The sequence below is a fragment of the Canis aureus genome, chromosome 13 (genome assembly GCF_053574225.1).
Source record: "Canis aureus isolate CA01 chromosome 13, VMU_Caureus_v.1.0, whole genome shotgun sequence".
Classification (NCBI taxonomy): domain Eukaryota; kingdom Metazoa; phylum Chordata; class Mammalia; order Carnivora; family Canidae; genus Canis; species Canis aureus.
The window spans coordinates 49,040,762-49,054,758 of NC_135623.1; the positions used below are offsets into that span (position 1 = coordinate 49,040,762).

The following is a 13,997-nucleotide window of genomic DNA, read 5'->3' on the forward strand; positions in this document are numbered from 1 at the left end:
GAATCAAAAAAGATAGGGGCTGGCTCGTGCAATGGACTGTGCAATTCTTGGTCTCAGGGTCATGAGTTCAAGCCCCACATTGGGTATTGAGATTACTTTAAAAAATTAAAATCTTGGGCCGCTGGGTGGCTCAGTGGTTGAGCATCTGCCTTTGGCTCAGGTCGTGATCCCGGGACCCTGGGATCAAGTCCTGCATCAGGCTCCCCACAGGAAGCTTGCTTCTCCCTCTGCCCATGTCTCTGTGTCTCTGATGAATAAATAAATACAATCTTTAAAAAAATTAAAATCTTAAAGAGAGATAGTTTGTGCTTGTGTCACACAATAAAAAATATTTTTCAAAAAGGGGAAGAGAACAATTAATCTCAATGCTTCATCCTTTCAGGTTTTGGAGCATTTTTTTTTTTTCAAATCTTTAAAGTACGGGTGATATCAAGACTTCAGGCCTTAAGTAACTGAAGTTGAGAGCAGGAAGAATTCTGGAAATCACATAGTCTAGCCAAACCCTCATTTAGTAGGTGAGGAAACAGACCTAGGAAGGTGAAGAAACTTGAACACAGATCATTGGGAGCTTTGAAACACTGATTTTGCAAACAACACGTCATCAGTTAAAGATTACTCCATTTGAGGTTTCAGGCTGTGTGGGTCACCACCCATGTGTACGGTTCACCAGCAGTCCTATGTGGAAGACATGCACCACTCACCTCTTGCATGAAGCTGATATAGAAGCTAAGTGACAGGGAAGCCTGGGGGGCTCCGCCTTTGGCTCAGGGTGTGATCCCTGGGTCCTGGGATCGAGTGCCACATCGGGCTCCCCACAGGGAGCCTGCTTCTCCCTCTGCCTGTGTCTCTGCCTCACTGTGTGTCTCTCATGAATAAATAAAATCTTAAAAAAAAAAAAAGAGGCTAATTGACAAAATGAAGGCGAAGGAACCTCAGAAAATATACACAGCCTGACCATTGTAAAGCATAACGTCGCTCATAAAAATCAGCAAAAAAATAATCCCAGGCAAAGAAAGGGAAAAAGAAACCTCAAGGAAGATACTTAATGGATTTTTATCTGCATACGCAAAGGAAAGCATTAGTTCAGTGTTTTTAATACTCCCTTTGGGGTGATTGGAATTATTTTTCCTCAAAATAATATTGAAGATAGAATTATGAGCAGTGGAAAATGATTCTAAACATGTCTCTTTATTGTGTTAGAGCCAGTCTCTACTCAATGACAGCTGCCCATTGCCTAATTTAAATGGTAACATCCCAAGTGTTCAAAGATCCAATCAGGATAGGTAAATTTGGGATCCCTGGGTGGCGCAGCGGTTTGGCGCCTGCCTTTGGCCCAGGGCACGATCCTGGAGCTCCGGGATCGAATCCCACGTCGGGCTCCCGGTGCATGGAGCCTGCTTCTCCCTCTGCTTGCGTCTCTGCCTCTCTCTCTCTCTCACTGTGTGCCTATCATGAATAAATGAAAAAAAAAAAAAAAGGATAGGTAAATTTATGGGGAGAAGGAAAAAGTCAATGGATACAATTTCAAAACACTTTGTAACAAAATTATTTAGTGATTGACCAATTTTTTTTCAGTTTTGCATAGTGTTACCTCATTATTCAATAAGGATTTGTTTAGAACCTTCTATATTAGGCTCTGCATCGGGCACTGAGTGTGACACTAACAAAATAGACATGGCTCAAACACATGTTATTTCTGATGTTGTTTATGTGTGTGAGTATAATGGGTTTATTATTTTTAAGCTAAGCTTTTGGTCTTGTTTGGAAAAATAAACCTCTCTGTGCCACAGTGGGAAAAAAAAAGAATTGACATGGCTCCCTGCACTCTCAAGACTATAGGGGGATACAGTAAAACATCGTGGCAGCTCCACGTATAAGTCATGGGGGACCAGGACATCAAGCTCACAGTGTTTGCAGGGAGACACTCACATAAACTAGAAAACAATGAGACTGGGGCTATCCTCATCACTTAGTCAAAGTTGGAGGTGAGGGAGAGAGGCACCCTATAGGCTCTCTTATTGAGAGGGTGCTCTTTATTACTTTAAAAAAAGATTTTAAGTAATCTCTACACCCAATGTAGGGCTCGAACCCATGACCCCTAGATCAAGAATCGCATGTACCACTGGCTGAGGAAGCCAGGTGCCCCCGAACAGGTGCTCTTTAAATAGGGTCTTAAGGAGGGATAGGAGGGGTCCCTGGGCGGCTCAGTGGTGGAACGCCTGCCTTCGGTTCAGGGCGTGACCCCGGGGTTCTGGGATCGAGTCCCGCACGGAGCTCCCCACAGGGAGCCTGCTTCTGTCTCTGCTTCTCTGTCTCTCATGAATAATAAATAAAGTCTTAAATTAAAAAAGTTGGATGGGATTCCTGGGTGGCACAGCGGTTTGGCGCCTGCCTTTGGCGCAGGGCACGATCCTGGAGACCCCGGATCGAATCCCACGTCGGGCTCCCGGTGCATGGGGCCTGCTTCTCCCTCTGCCTGTGTCTCTGCCTCTGTGTGTGTGTGTGTGTGTGTGACTATCATAAATAAAATAAAATAAAAACTGAAACATAAATAAATAAATAAATAAATAAATAAATAAATAATAAAAACGGTTGGCGGGGGGTGAGAAGGTATTCACTGACCTGAGGAAAGGGAGGGGCATTCAGTAGAAGGGGACAGAAGCAGACAGATAAGGACAGAAGTGACTGGCTGTTGGGGGGCGGAGCGCGGGGCGGGATGGGGGTGGTACCGGGCGGGGCGGGGCGGGGGGGAGGGGGGTAGACAACCCGTGGTGCGGCGGGTCCGGGTGCAGACACCTGAGCAGTCAGCCGAGCCCAAGCCCTGCAGCCTGCCAGGGAGTCCCGCTGGCACTTCCGCCCATTCCACATCACAGACTGGGGCGCAGACTCTCCTGGTCGCTGGTGCCAGGAGGGGGCCCTAATAGATATCCTAAAGAGCAGGAAGTCCCTCTGTGCGTTCGAGGACACAAGACCCGGCCACAGTAGGCCGGGCCGGGAGCTCAGCGGACCCCTGAGGCCGAGCCCTGCGCCCTGCTCCGCGCGCGGCGGTGCGAGCCAGCGTCCCGGGCCTCCGTCCACGGCGCCCGCGGCAGTGCTGAGCAAGCCCCGCAGGCCGCAGCCGTACCACGTCCTGCCGGGGCCACGGGCCGGGGAAACACCGAGATGCGGCGTCGGCGGCAGGTCACCGACGAGCACCAGCGGCCGGGGCGCTGAACCCGCGGGCACCTGCGGCGGCCCCTTAACCTGGCAGCAGGGGCGCCGACGCCGAGGGGGGCGCGTCTTGCTGTCCCGGGGGGGGGGGGTCCCGCAGGAGCCGGAGCTGCGCAAGGCTGAGCGCGCGGGGAGGGAGGCAGGGAGCCCCCCCACCCCTGTCACCAACCGAGCTGCTCCGCGCCCTGACCTCCCGCCCCGCTGGCCCCCACCGCCGCTGCAGCCCCTCCTTCGCGCACCCCCACCCCAACCGGGGTGGGGGGTACCCAGCTCCCCCAGGCCGCGCGGGGGCGGCTCCCCTCCGCTTCCTCCCAGGCTGCGGCTTTGCCACCTCCTCCTTTAGTCTAGTGAATGAATAGAGCCTCTGGTTTCCCTCAGCAGTCCCCGCTCTCTGCCTGTGTCTCTAGCTCAGTAAGGAATAATCCTAATAAAAATCAGGACAACAGTAACACTAACAACTGTGGCCAGGAACTCTTGTAAGTCCTTTTCCCTGTAGTATCTGCTCATCCCCTCTCAACTTTATGTCCAGGCCGATAGGCTCACCCCCGCTGACAGCCAAGGGCCCAGAGCACACAGCTAGCAAGCAGCAGAGCGGGACTGGACCGTGCAGGTGGGCTGAGATCTGAACCACAGCCTTTCCCCTTGGGGTCTTCCTTCAGGGACACAAGCTGTCTGCTATGTACAGGCTGTCCCTGATTTTATTCTACTTTGTCAATCTCAAGATGTGTTTCAAAGACAGCAGCTGTTTTGATTAGGAGCTTTCAGCACCTAAAAACAGTCATTAAAATCACAATTCATGGGCAGCCTGGGTGGCTCAGCGGTTTATGCCGCCTTCAGCTCAGGTCGTGATCCTGGGGTCCTGGGATCGAGTTCTGCACCCGGCTCCCTGCATGGAGCCTGCTTCTCCCTCTGCCTGTGTCTCTGCCTCTCTCTGTCTCTCATGAATAAACAAATAAAATCTTTAATAAATAAATAAATAAAAATCACAATTCACTTTGGGAATAAAGTCATAATTGGGCACGTTCGGGTTGAGTTCCTTTCCTCAGCCCAGCCAGACCCAAGTCCCTTGGCTGTGGCTGAGTCAAATCAGTGGTTGTCCTTCAGAACCAGTCACACCTGCTGCTCCTGATTTTGATTTTACCACTTTATGCACCTGAGAAATGGTACCGCAGAGAACTCATGCCCACGTGTTCACCCTGGTTACAGACATGCACAGGAGCGCGCGCGCACACACACAGGAGCTCAAATATCTGTACCATCCTATAGAGATGATGCACGTCCATCAAAACTCATTCGGAGTCTCATATCCCCACTCAATACCCAAAAGCATGCTTGGGCCCAAGCCCACATGAGAAGGGACAAGTTCCCAAAAGCAGCCAGACATGCAAATACACAACAGACTCCCAATAATAATAACAGCTGATATTAATTAGGGCTTACTATATGCCAAGCACTGCAACAGGTCTTTATTTATTCATACCTCACCTTAGTGATCATCTCCTGCACTGCCTGAAGACATTTCCTTTCTTATCCACATTTGCAAAGCAGGCACACTGAGCTGCAGAGCTCAAACAACTCAAGGAAGCTCCACAGCTAATAAGTAGAGCCAGGCTCCTGGTGGCTCCTAGAACAGAGGCGGAGCCCACACAGCAGCCCTTGTCCCCATGTGCACCTTGTACCCCGAAGATCCTTCACCCAAAGCAGCAGCCTTCCGGTCCGCTCACAACCTGCTGCCCTCTCACCGTGGACTCCGCTGCATCTTATGGGGCCCCTCACCACCAGGCTGTGCCCAGCTCCTCCGTGTTTTGAGCCCCACGTTCAGCTCCCCAGGAAGTGCTCGGTCCACCGGCCCTCCTCCTTCTGTGCCCTGTGTCCCCCGCATCGTGACTGCCTGGACCACAGCAGTGTCCTCCAACCAGCGTCCTACCTCCGTCCTTGCTCGCCCACATCCATTAGGCTGATCTTAATCTTTCCAGAGTATCAGTGGAAGCACGCCACTCCCCTGGTGATGCCCCTCCACCGCCTCCCTCCGCATTCAATAGAGTGTGAACCTAACACTCTGAAACAAGACCCAGACCTGCGGTGCTGGTACCGACCTTCCCCTCCTCCCCATCAGGTCTGATGCCCCCGTGTCCCCCACCCCCCACCCCCGTCTGGCCATACGTGCCTGCTTTCCCTTTCTAACTCAACTTTATCTCCATAGGACCCACATTACCTTAACTATTCCTTCTGCCTGGAAGGTTCTAACCCCTCACTGCCTGTGCCATCTCCACAGCGTACAGCAGAGATAGCTGCCTGTCCTGCAGAAGTCCATCCTCCCTGTCCCAGGCTGTGGTGTTCTGTCCTCCCTCGACTCCAAGGGTGGCCATGTGGGCCCAGGGTGGCCAAGTCCTCGCCAAAAGAATGGCAGTGGGAACGATCTGGATCACTGCCAGGCCTAGGCGTCAAAGGAACGGCTGTGCCTCTTCCACTCTTTTTCCTCTTCCTCCAGCCAAAGGCGGAGGACTCTGGAGCCCCAGGGCTTTAAGCCTCAAGATGCAAAAGGCCTGTGTCCCCACATCACCACGTGGAAGAAAGCCACTTGTGACTGATGAGGAACCCCTTACTGGGCTGGTCCATGAGTGAGAAATAGACTTCATGTGAGAAGCCACTGATATGAGACTTATTTGTCACCACAGCTAGAGTTCCTCTTGCACAGAGACATGGCCCCTGGCCACAACCTAACTAGCACCCTGTCACCTTATCACAGCACTCTGCATGGCATTTATCACTGTTTGTTTCTCATTTATTTGTTGTCTGCCATTCTCAACTAGAACATCACATCTGTGAGAGCCATGACCCTATTTGCCTGACATGTATATCCCTAGAACCCAAGGAAGTGCCTAGTGCACAATAAGCAACCAATAAATATTCAATAATGAGGGAATGAATGAGCAAGTGAGCAAATGAACACAGTAAATAGCTCAGTAAATAGTTACAGGATCAAATAGGAGCAACAGTTGGAGGCCTGGCCCTTTTTTCCTTTGACTGGAATGCTGTCCCTGCAATACCAGCTCGGATCCCTCCTTCAGATAGGTATTCAAATGTCCCTTTCACAGTGAGGCTTTCCCAGACCACTTTGCAGATCCTAACAGCTCTGACATACACTACACCCTGCCTCCCTTCATGTTCTGTTTTATTTTTCTTCATAGAACTTACCATCCAACATTCTACATTACATTTTTAGTTGGTTAACTCTTTGTCTCCCTCACCCCAGTAACATAAACACACGATAAGGGTAAGGACTTTTGTCCACTTTGTTCATGCTTGTACCCTCACTGCTAGTGCCCTGGCTCATAAAGGCACTCAATTAATATTCAGTGAAAGAAGAAAGTAAGAAAGGAAGGAAGGAAATTTAATTCCGTGAGGGGAAGCAGTGGGTAGATCATGCTGGTGAGACAGGACAGGGCTTACAGTGGAACAGGAGGAAAACAGCCACAGAAACAGCAAGACAGGATATATAATCTCTAACACAAATTTTCCAAAGTTAAAGCTTGATTCCAGTACCATAGTTTTTGTACTCTAACTCTGTGATGAAATAATGTATCACAGACATGATGTCACTGCTTTCACAGGTATTTCTTTTTGAAATAATTCACTCAGTTGGCGATCAGAGTAGACTTCCCACAACCACGTTCTCCAGACAAGGGCAAAATGGACTTGTAAACTGGAACAGGATTTATTCTGAAATAATAAAGGGGTAAAATATAGCCAAGAATATTTACAAAGGAAGGGAAGGAGGGAGGAGGGGAGAAGAAATTTTCCTGCAACTCTCACCAAGAGATAGGAAATTCTAGTCTCAACTTTGGCCTCATTTGGCTCCAAGTAAGTTATCTGCCCTCCGGGCTTTAGCTCTGTCCTATGTAGAATTAGAACAGTTGAGAGATGGTAGCCTTGGAAGGCCCTCCCAGTTACACAGACCCTAGGGTTGTTGGTGCCAACCTGGGGTACACCCAGGGCCCACCCTGCCCAGAGGCCTAGGGAGGGAGACCCAAACACATCCATCCATTGCCCTTGAATCTGCTGTTTGTCCCTCCTAGGGCCACAGCCACCAGCACCATGTGAGTCCTCCGGACAGCATCGTATCAAGAGAGGCTGAAACATAGGAGCATTCATATGCCAAGGACTCCCATGGTCCCGGTTACCACGACTCTGGAAACTGCCAGGATGGTTGGTGCCTCCGTACGAGGAAGCCTGCTCTTCTACCAGGTGTTTCAGCCCAGGCTCCCACAGCGCCTCTGTGACCGACATGAGCACAGTGTGACTGGTCCCACTGTTCAGCTCTCGTGCTGCAGAACGTCCCCAGATGCAGAGGATTCCCAGGTCCCCCCATATCAGAACATGTAGGCTCCTGCCCTGTTCCTTACATGTTGATGATGTAACAAGTCCGCATCTGGTGACCGTTTATGGATGCAGGTCACCGGGCCTATCCAGCTCGTGTCTGGGGAACTCGTGACTGGCACAGTGCCAGTCATTAACTGCTGACTGACTGAACGAAATCAGATAAATAAGCCTGACAGCTGGGTTCAGCGGAGCAAGAGGATCAGTCTGCAGAGCCTTTAAAACAGGACCTAGGGATCCCTGGGTGGCGCAGCGGTTTAGCGCCTGCCTTTGGCTCAGGGCGTGATCCTGGAGACCCGGGATCGAATCCCACATCAGGCTCCCGGTGCATGGAGCCTGCTTCTCCCTCTGCCTATGTCTCTGCCTCTCTCTCTCTCTGTGACTATCGAAAAAAAAAAAAAAAAACCGGACCTAAAACAGGTTAGGATCATTAAATAGAAATTGTTCCCTAAGAATTCCGCCTCCATTATCAGGACTCAGGAGTCAGTGTGCTAGTGTTCTCGTTACTTGGTCGTCACATCTGAAGGGCAGACTCTGTGCTAAACATAGTCAAAGCCCCAGTCCTGACAATGACCCACGAAACCAGACAAGACCCCCCAATCTGTGACAGGTCCACCTCACGCCCCCTATCCCCCCTGCGGTCCTGACTCCCTGGGTGCAGGCTGTCTAGCCGCCCCACATTGCTCCAGCCCAGGACCTCCGAGTTTGCTGTTCCTTCCATCAGGAATGCTCGTCCGCTCCCCGTCTGCGTAGCCTGCTCCCCAAGGGCTGCCACTAGTCAGCCGTGCGCCACCTCGCACCTTGTATTCCTCTCAAGGTCTCCTATCTGCCCGAAGCACTAAGGCATCCAAGCTGTCATGTACTTTGCGTGTCTACCACGTGGGTGAAGTAAGCACCGTGGACACATAGGGCTCTGTCTGCTGGTTTGGCTGCTATGGCCCCTGGTTCCAGAACACTCCTTGGCACTGAGCAGGCAAAACCAATGAAGGAAAAATACAAACAGAATGCATCCCCACAATGAGGCCGGGGTCTGAATGCTTGCTTCTTAGGAACAAACAAAACGAAAACCCGGCAAAGCAACCTGCCGCAACTGCTCTGCAACTGCTCTACACGGTCAGTTAAGACAACACTTTGAAACTCCAACCCAACATCCCTTTCTGTTACCTTTCTGTAACCGCATGTGTGATTCGGGAACTTACAGTACAAAGCATTGTTTCCAAATGCAAAGTCCTGTTTCCACACAGCTACTTTCAAAGGAGTTGTTTCACCATTGTATCTAATTGGGCACAGTGGGCTCCTTTCATTGCAACAAAAATTATCAGATTTCTCATCTACTCTGAAATACTCAAAATGATAACCTAAGTGAGAAATAGTTCATGGACCAGAACCTCACTATCTCACGGTGTACAATTCAGCGGTTTTCACTGTATTCACACAGTTGTATGAGTTATCACCGCTAAAGTTTCAGCACCCCAAAAAGAACCCCCAGACCCACTAGGAGTCATCTCCTGTTTCTCCTCTTCTCTTACCCTGGCAGCCACTAACCTGCTTTTCATCACTATGGATTTGGGTATTCAAGTCGAAGATGTTTTTAACACATGAGCTACATATTCAAACCCCTGTTAAGTTTTTAAAACCTTGCCTGAGCTCCATGTTGTATTAACCAAGTCACTTGTCTTCCTCTTGGCACGAGTTCCTGGAACCACAAAAATGTTGGTGCTGCCTGTACCTTACAGGGCTAAGACGGTGGGTGTGGAGCCTGGGGTGGGGGATGGTGAGGTGGGGTGGAGGAGCTGAGCATCCCAGCCACGTGGTGGGTTTCTTTTCAAAATATGAAACTCACGGAACAAATGAGATCAGTGGTAAGAAGAGGAGGATGATGATGGAAGAAGGGAAACTATCTCCAAAATCTCCCAATGTCTAAAGATGAGACTGAGAAGGACACTGTAGACAACCCTGGTCACACTTCACGTCCCAGCCTTTTCCTGCCTGTGGCTGGTGAACAGAGTGTGCCACCACCATGCCCCTTGGGGAGGGAGAAAGGGATTTTAAGGGGAGGACAATGGATAAAACAAAGAGGGAGTGCATAATTCCCTCTTCTTTGGGTAAGATAATTCGGTGTCCTACATAAACACAAATAATAATGTGGCCTGGAGTGTTGGGGCCAGGCGGGAAGGGAAACTCCTCAAGATGGAGGATACCCCAAAATGGCTGAGGTTCCTGTCACCACCTCCACTTGGGACACCAATGGACCAATGACCTGCTGACAGCTTGACGCAGACCCTTACACCTCCCCTTTGGATTTCCCCCAACTGAACCCAATGCCCTTCAAACCCCAGAGGAGGAAGTCACCTTTGACTGGTCGAATTGCAATCCTTCCTTTGCATAGTGAGGGTCACTCTGACTGGTTGGATTGCAATCCTTCCTTTGCATATGAGCCAACCAATAGGAAACCGTTCTGCCTTACAATGTTATGTAAACCCCCTACCACCTTATCTTGGCGCGACTTCCCCCGACTCACTCTCTTTCCCCCATGAGTCGTGGAACCTCGCCCGAGAGTGCCTGTAATAAAATCTGTTCTTGGATCCTCACTTGCCTTGGTGGTCTCATTTCCATTTAGTTACTAAAAAACCTAACATGGAGTAGACATTCAATGAGTGTTAGCTGAACGTCTTAATGTCATTAATAATGAACTGATGATGTATGTGGAAGCTCCTTATAAAAATACACAACACTGTACAGATGCATTATTCATAGTTCCTGATCTAATTTCTTCTCCTTAAAGTCATTCCATCACTGTCAGGAATTACTTGGATCGACTTAGACCTATAGTGGCGGGGGAGTTTATCATCTTCTTGAGGAGACTGGAAGAAAGGAAGTGAACTTGCCAGAAAAACTTTGCAAATGCAGAGTGATACCAATAAGGAAATTCCAACCTAAGGGTGCTTCTATGGGGCCTCTGTAGTGCAGGAAAGGATGGGCACAGGAAAGGGGGGGTGGGGGACAACAGCTGAAATTTGAGGGATCATAGTCACTAAAGTCAGGCTGTTTTGCTCAAGCCTAATGGAAAGGCTTGAGATTTCTTGACATCTTACCTGAGAATAGAATTTAAACTGGAACCTGCCACAGAATTGCTAAATTCAACTTCCACATCCTCTAAGGCAAATCTTTCCAAGACTTCGAAGGTTCTGTTTGATTCCTTGGAAATAACAAACACTTGCTTGCACTTCTCAGTAAAGTCTTCATGATGGTAACATTCAAAGTTGTGCTTATAGTCTTTGTGCACAAAAAGTAAGTTTTAGTACCTTAGATTGGTTTCACATTTTCCATTACATATGGTTATTATAAATGCCCAGGAAGTATCTCCCCTTCTGTAACCATATCCTCTTCTTTCTATGTTGGCACCATATTTCATAGCCCATTGCATAATGAAAGCAGACAACAGACAAGCCATTTAATCTTTCTAAAGCTCTTTGTATATGAGATCCTACTTAGGATTGCAAGTTATTTCCTGACCTCAGAATAACAAGGGCAAAAAAAATAAAATTTAAAAACTGAATTTGCTACATACATCCACTCATCTTTTTATGTTGTTATCTAAGTATTAAGTGACCTAATTCAATCTTGTGGCAAATGTGTATATGTCTATCCATAGCTGAGGCTGGGAGAACAGGGTATATTTTTGGACAAGATGCCCTAATACAATGACAATGGTGGGTACAGATGTAGCTCTGCCACTGGGCAACCCCTTAAATTCTCTGGTAAAATAAAGGGCAGAACCAGACACTTGGATCTTTGAGCAATTCCTCCTACTTTCAATTTACTTTAACTCTAAACTCAGAGTTTAATTGAAGTCAAGGAGTTCTGGACTGCCAAAAGGCCCTTCTGTCCCTAAAGACACTTAGATCCCCCAAGGTTTGGCTTTTGCTTTTGTTTTAAAGGACGGAGGCAGTTATGCATGAAAATGAATGCCAGGTAGATTAACCTAGTAGATTCACCAAATACTTACCTTGTACCTCCACATTAACTGGGCTGCCCCATGGTTCCGGTTAGAGCCAAACAGACCTGGATGACCTACAGTCTGGCCAAAGTCAGCTTCAAATTTCAAGATCTTAGATAGAATTGGGAATGATCCCACAGTCTAATGAGTCGCTTGAGGTAAACCTGAACCTCACCCACTAATCTCAAGGATCTCCAAGGACCTCAGAGATGTTTCTAAGAGTTAAGAGTATGAACCAATGGCTCTACATCACCTTACAACACCCACTGGCTTCCCAAATGGCCTTTTGCTACCCACCCCCAACCCTCATCAGATTTTGGAACCACCTGAGTGATTAAAGGGTATCAAAGATACAAAAGAAAAATAATATAGCAAGTGTTTCTAAAGCCTTTTTTATTTTTGTATATTTTTTATTGGAGTTCAATTTGCCAACATATAGTATAACACCCAGTGCTCATCCTGTCAAGTGCCCCCCTCACTGCCCGTCACCCAGTCACCCCATCCCCCTGCCCACCCCACCTCCCCTTCTACTACCCCTTGTTCGTTTCCCAGAGTTAGGAGTCTCTCATGTTTTGTCACCCTCTCTGATATTTCCCACTCATTTTCTCTCCTTTCCCCTATAATCCCTTTCACTATTTTTTATATTCCCCAAATGAATGAGACCATATAATGTTTGTCCTTCTCCGATTGACTTACTTCACTCAGCATAATACCCTCCAGTTCTGGAGGGTTTTAAAGCCTTTTTTATAATTCATCCATACTGTAACTTCTAATCCACACATTTGGTCTACATATCATACATTCAAAACTAAAGTCTATTTTTCAATAATAACTAAAATCAAAGGCTAAGGAGAATATTATGGAGAAGCATCCTGTCTCTAGTCCAAATATACAAATAGGCTAGGTTCTTGAACACAGTAGGAAATATTAATCAATATATGCAATTTGGATTGACTATCACAGAATAACACTATTAACCATATTTCAAGCTTTAGCCAAATGCATATGTTCTTCCAGGACTAATATGTTGTTATTCATTCTCATCAGCTATTTACTCTGTGCCTAACATGTGTCAAGCATTGTTTTTAGGTATTCTACACACACACAATTATTCTCAAGATGGTTAATGTTAACCTGTTATATAGAAGAAGAAACTAATGCTTACCAGGATCATCATTTGCTCAAGGTCACACCCAGCTGGGAACTGTAAATCTGAGATCTGAGAACATGCGTGTTCTTAGACAACCTAAAACTCCAACCTTGTAGTAAATATTCAGGATATTTTTGGGCACTCAACACCCATCACCCTACTCTGGTTTCAGTAACAGCCCCAGATTATCACCCAATATCCCACCCTGTCTCAACGCTCAGTTCATGTTATTCCAGTGGGTCTGACTCCACCTCCAGCTCTAGACATGGCATATGACCCAGGATTAGCCAATCAGAGCATCACATTCTTTTGGCACCAGTGATTTTTTTTTAATTTATTTATTTTTTTGGAGTTCAATCTGCCAACATATAGCATAACACCCAGTGGCACCAGTGACTAAGTCAGATACAAGCTTATGGTTCCAGTCAGGCTAATCAGAGACAGAAAGACTCAGTGCTAGGATTTTGAGCCACTTCTGCTTGACTTGAACTTGGAGCTACTACAGCCACCTACCTTCCATGATGGAGGAGCCAAGGAATTGAATCAATATCAAGAGAGCAGATCCATGCTGAGAAATAGTAAGAAACCAGGGCAGATAACATCAACTGAGCCACTGGTTGAAGCCTGAGCTGAACCAGACCTAATCCTGAGCTTTAAAGTTATAGAAGCTAATAAATGCCCTTTTTGTTAAAGCCAGTTTGAGTCACCTCCCAACCCAAAGAATTATGATTGACACAATAGTCTTTTCTAGGACTCCAAAATGATTTGGCTTGTAGGGAGAGTTGAGCAGCACTAGTAGGATTTTACCACCCACCTCCCTCCCCACCAACACTGCATTCAAATGAGTTTAGGTGAGTCAACTCTTTCTCGTTCAGTTCCACATAGATCCATCCACTCCCTTGATAAGGACTATTGCCTGCCTGACCCCTGAAAGCATTTGGGAATGCACCACCTGCCATCACTTTGCAATCTCACATTAATTGGGCCCTTACAAGAATAATTCATAACCTTTTTTGGGTCATTGAACCTTTTGAGAATATGATCAAAGACACAGGCCATCTTCCTACTGCCCCCAACACTGATATGCATGTAAACATTCTATTTTTTATATAATTTTAAGGGCATCAAGGACCTCTCCCAAAGTCTGTCTAGGTGAAAAATCTCTGCCATACTCTAATATTGTTCTGCCCTTTTATTCTATATGTGTCTATGAGATGCTATTCTCAAAAATAAATGTAATCATTTAGAAGTCTAATG

The 13,997-nt window shown here is 47.5% G+C and overlaps 1 long non-coding RNA gene across 2 annotated transcripts in view; it reads right to left on the reverse strand.

The window, feature by feature from the left end:
* Positions 1-1,169: 1,169 nt before the first annotated feature.
* LOC144282465 (uncharacterized) overlaps positions 1,170-13,997 on the reverse strand; it is a 30,091-nt gene continuing 17,263 nt past the window's right edge. For both annotated transcript variants that reach the window (XR_013350898.1, XR_013350899.1), the window contains exons 3-5: positions 10,686-10,866; positions 6,757-6,933; positions 1,170-1,446 (exon numbers count right to left, since the gene is read on the reverse strand). This is a non-coding gene — a long non-coding RNA (uncharacterized LOC144282465). The remainder of the gene's footprint in view (positions 1,447-6,756; positions 6,934-10,685; positions 10,867-13,997) is intronic.